At 46.4% G+C, this 13,022-nt stretch overlaps 1 pseudogene; it reads right to left on the minus strand.

Annotated features, from left to right (window-relative positions):
- Window positions 1–1,194: 1,194 nt before the first annotated feature.
- LOC129696786 (U2 spliceosomal RNA) lies at window positions 1,195–1,363 on the minus strand (annotated as a pseudogene).
- Window positions 1,364–13,022: the final 11,659 nt, after the last annotated feature.

A 13,022-nucleotide genomic window follows, 5' to 3' on the forward strand; every position in this document is an offset into this window, starting at 1 on the left:
CTGGCCTTGATGAGCCCCAGTGTCTTGGCTTTGTCCACACACGGTTCTTTGTTTGCAAATGGTAGCATTTTTGGGGTCCCAGTGCTGGCTGAATGGCCGCCTTCCACGTGTAGTTCAGGTCATATTGCATATTACTAAACAGAGCTAGTGCGTCTTGATGGTCTTTGGTTACCTACGTTTAGTCCAGGGTGCGGGTGTATGCTATGATGCCTTCCGTCAATCCCTTTAAGGTTCTCTGGATCTTGAGGTCCTGGTTCCTGATGTTCGTCCCCATATGCTGCCAAATGCATTGGTTTACACTGGGCACCTGTAATGCCTCACCGTTGCCAGGTGGCAGATGTCTGGCCAGTGTCTGTAAATTTTTCTTGTTGGCGTTTGTGGCCAGACATATAGTAATACTATTGCCATCCTGGATCCAAGTCTACCCATGTTTGACTTGGCTAAAGTAATCAGCCACCATGTCCAGCAGAGTCCCTGCTGTGTTAGGATCATGGGATGCTGTATTACCAGGCTCTGGCCCATCAGGGTCCTGCCTACTCTTTTTTAGAGTTAGAGATCTCTAGGGTCCCGCACGGGGTACCCATGTGGGGCTTAACTGCTGCCCACTTGTCTTTTGTTCTGCGGACCCCTCTTGCAAGTCAACCCAGAACTGACCCACAGTGCTCCCCTCTGATGGGGTAGAAGCATTGTGCAGCCCTCAAAGAGGTACTGCTGTGGGTTTATCACGTTGGAGCAAGGCTCCATACACCGCTTCTTCCCGCTCCAGCCCTCTCGGGCGCTGGTTGCCGGCGGTTTTATGCAAAGTCGGACCCTTCTGAGTCCACTACCTTGTTTGATTTGTGTCTAGCCTTACCGCTCGGCCGCATGGATCTGGCCGGTGCGGGGCCGACATCGGGCACAGCTGATCCCACTACGGATGATCCAAGTGCCGCTGGCTGCTGCTGGCTGCCCGCTGTTCCACGGTCCTCCTTCTCCAGCTTTGTCCTTCCTTCCGTGGAGTGGATATGGCCGGTGTGGAGGATAACTGGCACAGCTGATTCCATCTATTCCTTTAACCCGGCTCCAACGCTCTCAGCGCTCCTGGCTGCTCCTTTATCTTAGACCCCTGGGACCGACCCCCGTACTGACGGTACTGGTCCCTTGCGGTCGTTGCAGCCGGTCAACCCCACTCTAATGCCCTCAATTCTGGGCACTCCTACTTATATGGTCCTTAGATAAGGGACATATAAGACATTAAAAACTGATAATAACAGCTACTATAGTTTTTATTTAATATATGGTCCCTAGATAAGGGACGTATCAGATATTAAACTGATAAGAACAGATACTACACTTGATCTTAGCCAAAAGGCCGAGAAGCGATTACTGTAACTAAAAACCCCGCTGGGACCGACCCTGGTACTCACATTACTGGTCCCTTGTGGTAGATTGCAGCCAGTCAACTGCACTGCAAAGTCCTTGGCCTCGGCGCTGGCCGTTACTGCTGCTGCCGAGAAATGAATTTTCTCACCGTGCTGGAGCGAAGTTGGGCACAGGTGTTTTCCCTCTCCGGGAATCGATGTGCCCATGTTGCTCCTACCGCTGCCGGCTGCCGCTGCCGCTCCTGCCGCTGCTGCTCCTGCCGCTGCCGGTGCTCCTGCCGCTGCCGGTGCTCCTGCCGCTGCCGGTGCTCCTGCCGCTGCCGGTGCTCCTGCCGCTGCCAGTGCCGTTGCTGCTCCTGCCGGCTGCCTGCACTCCGCGGTTCTCCCGCCGGCTTTCTGCAGCTTACATGGACCCAGTCCATGTCTGCACCTAAAGGTAAGTGGAAGGAAACGCAGAGTCTCCTACCTGCTGTTCCCGACTTTTCATTCTCCCGCTGGTGAACGTCGTTCCCTGCGTGTCGGGTTCGAGCCGCTCGGACCGACCCCGGTGTTCACGGGCCTGGTCCTTCGCGGCAGTTCCGCAGCCGGTAAAACCCCGCTGTACCTATGGACCCCTTGGACCAACCCCGGTGCTTACCTTTTGAAGAAGGTTTTCGGCCCGGACGTCCAGTTCCTTAGCTCCGTCAGTGCCGCTGCACTCGCTGAGCGTTTCCAGCCCTGCTGTGTACCCCGGGTACTTACAGCGCTGGTCCCTGCTCTCTGTCCTGCTGCCTCCGCGCTGGCCGCTAGCGACTGCTCCCAAGCCAGTCTCGCTTGAGACCGGCATACGGGACCTCTTTGCTTTGCTTCCCGCCCGGCCGAGAAGTGAATTTTGCCGGTGCGGGAGCAAAGTCGGGCACAGGTTGTTCCCCTCCAGGGAAACTCGTGCTGTTGCTGCTGCCGGCTGCTCGCACTCCACGGGTCTCCCCGCCAGCTTTCCGCAGCCTCCTAAAAGGTAAGTAGAAAAAAGGAACGCAGAGTCTCTTACCTGCTGTTCCCGACTTTCAAATTCTCCCGCTGGGGAACGCCGTTCCCCTCTGTGTGACTCGTTGCAATGCGTGTAGCGATATGACACGCATGCGTGGAAGCGGGGTTCTTCACGAAGTCACTCACGTGACTCCGAAGTAAAATTGTTACATATTCTGGTAGACATTTGTCCCGTAGATTCCAAAATGCCTTATCTGAAAATGTCATGCTTTATTTCTCGACTTTGAATTTAAAAACAACTGCCTTTCACTGTTGACGTCACAATGGCTCCGCTCCGTGCTGTGTTCCATGCGCTGCTAGTGATGTCAACCCCCCCCCCCCCACCCCTCCCCACCCAGTTATTCAAAAGACGCAGAAAGAACAACCAGGTCGGGCACTGTACTGGAGCTCTCGGTTCGGTCCCGTCTCAGTCCAGTCTCGGTCCCGTCTCGGCTCGGTCCGGTCCTCCAGTACATCTGGGACATTGTTTGTGTCTTCCTTAGTGGACAGATCCGAAGTACCTATTCAACTCTTCTGCCATTTCCTTGTTGCCCATAATAATTTCACCCGTGTCTGCCTTCAAGGGACCCACATTTGGCTTTGCTACTCTTTTTCCCTTAACATATCTAAAGAAGCTTTTACTGTCCGTCTTTATATTTCTGGCCAGCTTCCCTCCGTACTTCATCTTTTCAGCCCGTATTGCCCGTTTTGTTTCCTTCTGTTCTCCTATGAAAGTTTCCCAATCCTCTGGCCTCCTGCTACTCTTTGCTGTGCTATACATCCTTTCTTTTAGTTTTATTCTATCCCTAACTTCTCTTATCAGCCACGGTTGCCTCCTACTCCCCTTAGAATCTTTCTTCCTTTTTGGAATGAAATTATCCTGCGTCTTCCGGATTATACCCATTGCTGTTCCACCGTCATTCCTGCTAGGATCCCTTTCCAGTTTACCTTGGCCACCTCCTGCTCATGCCTTCATAATCCCCTTTGTTCAACTGCATCACTGACACTTCCGATTTAACGTTCTCCTTCTCAAATTGCAGATTAAAACTAATCATATTATGATCCAAGCGGTTCATTTGCCTCGAGTTCTCTTATCATATCTGGTTCATTGGACAACACTAAATCCAGAATTGCCTTTTCTCTGGTCGGCTCCATTACAAGCTGCTCGAAGAATCCATATCGGAGGCATTCTACAAACTCCCTTTCTTGGGCTCTTGAACCAACCTTATTTTCCCAGTCTACCTGCATATTGAAATCCCGTTACTCTTTGTCATCTATATCAATGATTTGGATGAGAACATACAGGGCAAGATTAGCAAGTTTGCTGATGATACAAAAGTGGGTGGTTTTGCAGGTAGTGAAGATGGTTGTGAAAGATTACAGGATGATCAGGATCAATTGTCCAGGTTCGTTGAGGAATGGTTGATGGAATTTAATACAGATAAATGTGAGATGTTTCATTTTGGGACGTCTAACAAGGGCAGGACCTACACAGTGAATGGAGGGCCTCTGGGGAGTGTTATAGAGCAGAGTGATCTCGGAGTGCAGCTGCATGGTTCCTTGAAGGTTGAGTCGCAGGTAGATTGGCTTTTAGCACATTGGCCTTTATCAGTTAGAGTTTTGAGTATAGAAGTTGGGAGGTCATGTTGGATTGTAGAAGATGTTTGTGAGACTGCATTTAGAGTATTGTGTTCAGTTCGGGGCACCATGGTATAGGAAAGATATTGTAAGGGTTCAGAGAAGATTTGCGAAGGTGTTGTCTATCTAAAACCCTCAAATGCCACCATCATATCAGCCTCCACTGCACTCTGGTAGTATGCCATCCTCTCACCTTAAAGGTATTCCCTCTCGTCTTTGACATTTCCATCCCGCAAAAAAGGTTACGAATGTCTACCCTATCTGTGCCTCTCATCATTTTATATTCTTCTATCAGGTCTCTACCCTCAACCATCAAAGTTCCAGAGAAGACAATCCAAGTTTGTCTAACCTCTCCTTTTAGCCAACCCTCTATTGAGGCAGCATTCTGGTAAATCTCTTCCTATAGTGGGGAAAACAGAACTGCGTACAACACTTCAAATGTGGTCTAATCAAGGTCCTGTAAAACAGCAACATGACTTCCTTTCTTGACCATTATACTGAATGCCCTGACCGATGAAGGCAGGCATATCATACACTTTCTTTAACACACTATATCCAATGAAGAAAAACAAACATGAATTGATTTTTATGTTGATGCTTTGTGTGTGTAATTTGGTAACCAGCCAGGTAGAGACTCACAATAGTGGAGGAGTCAAGGTTCGGAATCTAAAATACACAGGTTGAAAGGAAGAAAAAAAATGTTTTTAGAGATACGGGATGAACCAGGAACTTTCTGAGAAATCACAACTGGTACTTTACAAATGGAAAACAGATGCAAACCCCAAATCCCACTGTGGGCAAAGAGAAATACAAAATAAAAACCATAAAGCATTTATATTTCAGGATGCTTTCAGGACTTCCTTATTGATTCATAGGGCATGGCAAACCACCCTGCTTTAGTGGGCATGTACATTCCAGACAGCGAGTGTTTTAATGTGGTGTCAGGAACGGAGTTCCAGATTGTATTGGTACTGTGATTCATGTGTTTGTGCAGTTTTAAACTGTGGTATACTTGCCGCTTGCAGATAGAGCAACCAATTAAATCCTCCAGTGAGATCCAATTCCTTGTCCTTTCTCTGGACGAAACTCCTCATCACCCTCATCTAATCACTGTTCTGTTCTGGGATTCACCTCATGTTCTCTTCAGCATTCGAATTTATTGAGCTTGTTTATAACTTGTTTGATGTTTCTGCTTTTCCTTTGGTACAGAGAATAAAAAGTGAATTCAGTACAAGGGCTGCATTGGACCAAGATCAACACTGCACTGTATGTTCACTTATCTCATTTCACCTGCAAGGATTCCATCTTGTGAGTGGCAGCACCAACTTAAAGCTAGGCTGCACGGGTTGTCCAAGCCTGGGCGAGGTGGGTTGAAGGGGTTTATTTTGTGACTGGATGTGTTTCTGTTAGTGGCTACCATTGGACACATGGCACAAGGTTGTGCCTTGTGATCAGAGGCCTTGCTGGAGGTGATAGTAAGGACCCAAAGGGTTCTGAAGGATGGTGGCCCTCTGAATTTACAGTCAGGATCCTGGCAGTGAAAGAGAGCAACCCAGGTATCAAATTACTAGAGCCCCAATGCATGAATTGAATTACCTCACACAGATGGTTGTTCAGTCTGTGCACCTTCAAATTACACTAAATGCCTCACTTATATACAGCTCAGGGCAACACAGCCACAATCAACAAGGTCCATCAGTTTGGACTCTAATTTAATATAAGAACACGAAAAGGGAGCATGAGTAGGTCATTCAGCCACTAAACCTGCTCCAACAATCAACAGAAACATGGTTGATCATTAACCTCAACATCTTTTACTCACCCTATCATGTCCCTTGACGCCTTTATTATCAATTAATCTTCATTTTAAATCCAACCAAAGTGCCCTGGGATAGAGAATTCCAATGACTTGCCATCTTCAATGAGACAAAATTTCTCTGCAACTCGGTTCAAAATAGTCTGATACTATGAGTCCCAGTGCTAGTCATTGCAGCTGAGGGAATCATCCTCCCCATATCTACTCCGTTTTGCATTTCATTTATTTCAGTGAGGTTACCTCATTCTTCGAAACTCAACAGCCTATCCAATCTTCCCTCCAGTGAATGACTTGCCACCCCACAAACCAGACTGTTAAATCTTTACTGCACGTTCTCTAAGCGGGTATATTTTTTCTTGCAAAGTGACACCAAAATTGTAAAACTCCAGTCGTGGTTTTTCCAAGGCCCTGTAAGGCATCTTTACTCTTCTCCTCAAATGCTTATGCAATAAAGGCCTGTACACAATTTTCCTTCACACTTGTTTACTGCTTACTGGTTTTCAGTGATTTGTGTACAAGTATGCACAGGTGCCTCTGAATATCAATACTTCTCCATTCCTCATCATTTAAAACCAAACAGTGTTATCTTTCTAAATGGATATCTGCACGTTTACCCATCGAACTGCACGTTTGTCCATATTGTTGACACATCTTCATACAGTTAATAGCAAACCCACAACCATATCTCATGGCTTGAACATAGAGCCACCAAGATATGGACATCACCCATATACACCTTGCAATAAGAAACTTCCTTCGACGCAGAAGCAGGTACACTGCCAGCTATGCCAAGAGCATGGACAGGCATGGCTGAATCACCTCACCCATAAGCACCTCCCGCTATCCCCATTCTAGCTAGAGAGGACTAGAATACAAAACCAGGGATGTAAGCTCAGGTTTTATAAGGCACTGGTCAGACCACATTTGAAGTATTCTGAGCACTTTTGGGCCCCATACCTGAGAAAGGTTGTGCTAGTGATGGAGAACATCTAAAGGAGGTTTACGAAAATGATCCCAGGCATTATTGGGTTAATGTATAATGTGCGTTTGACAGCACTCACTGGAGTTTAGAATGAGGTGGGGGGCACCTCATTTAAACATCGATTAGTGGAAGGCCTTGGTAGAGTGGATGTGGAGAGAATGTTTCCACTAGTGGGAGAGTCTTAGACCAGGGGCCATCACCTTAGAGCAAAAGGACGTCCCTCTAGAAAGGAGATGAGGAGGAATGTCTTTAGTCGGAGGGTGGCAAACCTGTGGAATACATTGCTACGGATGGCTGTGGAGGCCAAGTCAATGGATATTTTTAAGTTGGAGATTGACGGATTTTTGATTAATAAGGTTGTCATGGGTTATGGGGAGAAGGCAGGAAAAAGGGTTTGGGAGGGAAAGATAGATCAGTCATAACTGAATGGCAGAGTAGACATGATGGGCTAATTCTGCTCCTATAACTTCTGAACTTATTCAGAGTGGAGGTTGCTCACCAATAGTGGGGCTGCCTCTGATGTTTTCCCAAACCTATTACTCATTCTGACCGTCCCACAATCTATATACGTTAATAACTACTGATGGAGAAAACATATATCTTTGTCTTTTCCCTGTCACCATTCTCCTTAACAGAGACTTAATCTTGAGGTTTTTTTTATGCATTTAGACACAGTGACTGCAATGGGATGGGCTGACATTTGTTGCTTCCTTTGATTCTTAACAGCTTTTTGATAAGGGTTACTTTTGGCTACAGTGTGTGATACTTGAACAAACCTAATTGTCCAAACTCCAAATCAGTCAGTTTCCAATTATATGAATATTGACTTTTTGTTCAACAAGATTTGGTGAATTCTATTACATTACTCTCTATATACTTTTAAGAATTGTGTTGCTTTAATATCACATGTGCATGTTTAAAACAAGTTGTTCATTTTATGAAATCTGTGAGAAATATCAAAGCATCAATGTTGTGTACTGGAGATCAGAGGCTGATGGGACCGATGAAATATTGATGTGGATTTCAACCATAGTGTCACGGAGCAATATGATAATGACAATGATTAAATGTCCTACATCTATTTAAAAATATTTAGAATTTTCAAGGTGTTTAGATCTCCATCGATTGCTTCAAATCCAGGACTGGCAGTCATTCTGTAAAGGAAATAATTTAAATTGACTTTATATCAATGGTCCTCACATGCCTAATTGTGGTCATCTGGGTCATGCTTACCATTATTCCTGATTGTCAGTTATTACATACTTTGCTTGCCTGCATGTTCTTTGTAATCACAACAACCTTCTATCATAGAGAGTCTACCAATATTTTTGAGGCTTGTTAATATTTTAGGAAATCTTAAAAATATTCCAGAGTGAGTTATTTAGATTTAATGTTGTGGAATTGCTGTGACTGGATCAAAATCATGACTAGTTTTAATTCTTGTTTTAATCTAGGCTAGCGGGATATTTGTTTAGCCAAGGAAATATATATAGTGTGTTCTTTAGAGTTCAAAGAAGTCCCAGCTTCAATGCATCTTTAAAACCCTTAAAACAAAGTATGCGTGGGGGAGGGAGGGTGTGGGGGGGGGGGGGGGGGGGGGGGGGGGTGGGGAGGTGTGGGAGGGGGTGGGAAGGAGGAGGGGAGGGGGTTGTGAGGGTAGGGGAGGGGGGTGTATGTGGGAGTGGGAGGGGTTTGTGTGGTTTATTGTGTTTTGTATTTTTGTTGTTGTTTTTGTGTGTTTGTTTTCGTTTCTAGAGGGAGGGGATCTGGGAGGCGGAGGGTGTGGGAGGGGGGGTGTTATGGGGGTGTAGATTAATCATTATTAATTCATGCCATGTATAACCTTCACCACACAAATATGCATGGCACCCTTTAGATGGTATTACAGTACTACACAGAGACTCTCTCTCCCCCTCTCCTCCTCTCCCCCCTCTCCCCCCCCTCCCCCCTCTCCCCCCCCTCTCTCCTCCCTCTCTCCCTCCTCTCCCCTCCCCCCTCTCCCCTCTCCCCCTCTCTCTCCCCCTCTCTCTCCCCCCCCCTCTCCCTCTCCCCTCTCTCTCTCTCCCCCTCTCTCCCCCTCTCTCCCCCCCCTCTCTCCTCTCTCTCCCTCCTCTCCCTCCACCCACGCCCTTCCCTCTCGCCCCCACTCTCTCCCTCTCTCTCCCTCCCTCTCCCCTGTGGGCACCGTATTTCCACTACACCCCAGAACATGCCGATCCGGTAACACATGTTGTGACTCCAGCAGAATTCATCAGAGACCCGACCTGCCTCCTCTGAAAGTTCAGAGACCTGTGGCCAACTTCACACCAACGTTATCATGGAGCACCACAAGTGTTTTTCCCGCAGCCAACAAGAGGGTGAAACGGTTGAATCCTACATTGGTGCCCTCAAGAGCATTGTATCCAGATGCCACTTCCAACACCGCGGCATCCTGAATGATGTGAGAAATCAATTACTCCGGGATGAGGAGCTTACACTTGATACGGTTGAACGTGCCTGCCGGGTTGCAGAATACACTGATACCCATACCAAAGCCTTGGAACTGGGGCCACAATCTGCCTATGATGTCCATGCCTTCTATAGGTCCCCACGACAAGCATTAATCCCTTAACAATCGCCTAAACCTCCAGGGAGGGTAACTGATCATCTATTCAATAACTGTGGTTCACACCCGAAATTTCGTGAGCAATGCCCCGCTTATTGCAAATCGTGTCTCTATTGTAAAAAGAAAGGCCACTTTATCCAGTGCTGCTTCGCCCGTGCCAACAGGGCCCAGTCACAACAATCTCTCTGTGGACTTGAACCTACACTCTCCCACGAGGCACTGACAGAAACAACAGAACCACACCCGCAGCACCTGCAAGAAGTCAGCCAACACATGCATTCTTGTATTCCCACTCTGTGGCTACAGACAGTGATCCCATGACAACGCTCAGTATCAACAACAAGATTGCCGCTAAGATAGACACAGGGGCAAGATGTAATGTAATCTCGATGGCAGATTTCAAAACAATTCACAACAACAAAACTGTTCTGAAAACAAACTTGAAGCTACATCCAGTTGTTGGGGGGATTTGCAACCAGTGGGTACGGTTACACTACAATGCCATCTAGCGTCTCAAGTTTACAACTTGGAATTTTTAATCGTAAAAGGAGAAATACCACTTCTTCTGGGCAATGTGGCATGCCGTAATATGAATCTAGTTTTCTTCGGCAAAACTGTATCAGCTGTCGACCTCTCAAAGTCCTACCCAACAACTACTCGAACAATACAAAGATCTTTTTTAACAATCAGCTGGGCAAGTTTCCCACAGAATACAGAATTGTGACCGACAAGGAAGTTATACCTGTCGTTCGTTCCCCTCACAAACTCCTGCATCAATGAAGGACCACGTCAAAGCTGAATTAGACAGAATGGAATCTCTGGGTGTAATAGGTGTCAATGATAAGGATCTGCATCAACCCTAAGGATTTAAATACTGCCATCAAACAGCCACTCCACCCAATGCGGACGGTGGAAGAAGTTGCTGCCAACCTGGGTAAAGCCACAGTCTTTTCTGTCCTAGATGCAAATAACTCATTTTGGCAAATGCCACTAGACCATGCATCCTCCATGTTAACCACATTCACGATGCCCTTCGGACGCTACCGTCCAACAATGCCATTTTACGATGCCATTTGGCATCAATTTAGCCAGTGGGGTTTTCCAGCGTATTATGGTCTGGTTTGGCTCAGCCACCAAGCACGACACCTGGAGGCTGCAGTGAATCGTCCGATCAGCAGAGAAGGTTATTGGCTGCAACCTTCCCTCCATTGATGAACTGTACACTGCAAGGGCCAGGAAGTGAGCGATCAAGATCATCTCTGACCCCTCTCACCCTGGACACAACCTCTTTGAATCACTTCCCTCTGGAAGGTGACTCTGGACTGTCAAAGCTGCCACAGCCAGACATAAAAACTGTTTTTATCCACGAGTAGTTGCTCTACTCAACAGTCAAAAATCTGTAGCCTCCCTTTGATCTGGTATTTTGTTGGTTCAAATGCTTGATCAATGGTGTTTTCTCATTAATGTGTTATTATTATTAATGTTTAGTGTTTTCTAAGTCATTCATAACTGTTACTGTATGTCATGTTGTTACTTGTGTGCGGAGCACCAAGGCAAATTCCTTGTATGTGAATACTTGGCCAATAAACTTACTTACTTGCTTATTTACTTACTTATGACTTGTGGACTCACAGTTCACTCATTCACGGCTTGTGGACACAGTTCACTCAGTCATGGGTTGTGGACTCACAGTTCACTCAGTCACAGCTTGTGGACTCACTGTTCACTCAGTTATGGCCTGTGGACTTCACTCACTCAACGGCTTGTGGATTCACAGCTCACTCAGTCACAGCCTGGACTCATAGTACACTCACTCATGGCCTGTGGACTCACAGCTCACTCACTCACGGCATGTGGACTCACAGCTCACTAAGTCATGGCTTGTGGACTCACAGTTCACTCAGTCTTGACTTGCGGACTCACAGTTCACTCACTCACTGTTTGTGGACTCACAGTTCACTCAGTCACTGCTTGTGGACACAGTTCACTCAGTCACGGCTTGTGGATTCACAATTCACTCACACAGTGGAATTTATTGTGGCTAATTTCCTTATGTATCCCCTGGTTACGTATTTTGCCTGTTGAGGTACCTAAAATATTATCAGAACAAAAATATAAAAAAACCCACACAAAATGCTAGAAATAATAAAGCAAGGTTCATCTCTGACTTAAGCTGCTGTCTGTATGGACTCTGCCCGTTCTCCTGGTGGTTTTCCTCTGGATGCTCCCACATCCCAAAGAAACTTTTGTAGGTTAATTGTCTACTGTATATTTCCCCTTAATGCAGGTAGGTGGGTGAAAGGTCAGAAAGGAGAGTTTGAGAAAGAATAACTTGCATGACTAAAGGGAGTAAGACAAAGGAAATGGGTTGATGGTATTGTTCTGCAAAGATCTGTCAGATTCAGATTCAGATTCAATTTTAATTGTCATTGTTAGTGTACAGTACAGAGACAACGAAATGCATTTAGCATCTCCCTGGAAGAACGATATAGCAAACGATTTGAATAAATAATAATAAGTGTCCAGGGGGGGGGTGGTGATTGGCAGTCACCGAGGCACGTTGTTGAGTAGAGTGACAGCCGCCGGAAAGAAGCTGTTCCTGGACCTGCTGGTTCGGCAACGGAGAGACCTGTCATGAGCCAATGGACAGAATTGCCCCCTTCTATGTCATATCTGTGATAAATCTTTCCTTTTTAATCCATATAAATTTAATTCAGTGGCTTCAGTGAAAACCTACAAAATGCACTGCAGTTTACTTGCCCACGCTATTACGACAATACCTCCCAAATCTGTGTCCTCAATTGCCAAGAAGGGCAAAGGCACTTGCGTACGGGAAGACCAACACTTGCGGGGTTCCCTCTAAATCAGCCCCATTGTGACTTGAATGCACATCCTTACCAACTGCATCACAGTATGGTATGGCAACTGCTCTGTCTCCGACCGGAAGGCATTGCAGAGGGTGGTGAAAATTGCCCAACGCATCACCGGTTCCACGCTCCCCTCCATTGAGTCTGTCCAAAGCAAGCGCTGTCTGCGGAGGGCGCTCAGCATCGCCAAGGACTGCTCTCACCCCAACCATGGACTGTTTACCCTCCTACCATCCGGGAGGCGCTACAGGTCTCTCCGTTGCCGAACCAGCAGGTCGAGGAACAGCTTCTTCCCGGCGGCTGTCACTCTACTCAACAACGTACCTCGGTGACTGCCAATCACCACACCCCCCCCCCGGACACTTATTATTATTTATTCAAATCATTAGCTACGTCGCTCTTCCAGGGAGATGCTAAATGCATTTCGTTGTCTCTGTACTGTACACTGACAATGACAATTAAAATTGAATCTGAATCTGAATCTGAATCACTGCTCCTTCATTGTTGCTGGGTCTAAATCCTGGAACTGTCTGCAATAAAGCAATTTCAGAATACTGCTCACCATTAGCTTTGCAAGGACCAGGAGGAATAAGTACTAAATGCTGGCATTGCCCACGATGCAAATGATACTGAAAATGAATTTCAAAATGACTGTTTCCTTTAAGGTGCTTTTCAGATTCTATTTTAATGGGTACACTTCAAAGTGTACAGAATTGGACTAAATATATTGGGAAAATGAGTCAATATT

The sequence above is a fragment of the Leucoraja erinacea genome, chromosome 4 (assembly GCF_028641065.1).
Source record: "Leucoraja erinacea ecotype New England chromosome 4, Leri_hhj_1, whole genome shotgun sequence".
Lineage (NCBI taxonomy): Eukaryota > Metazoa > Chordata > Chondrichthyes > Rajiformes > Rajidae > Leucoraja > Leucoraja erinaceus.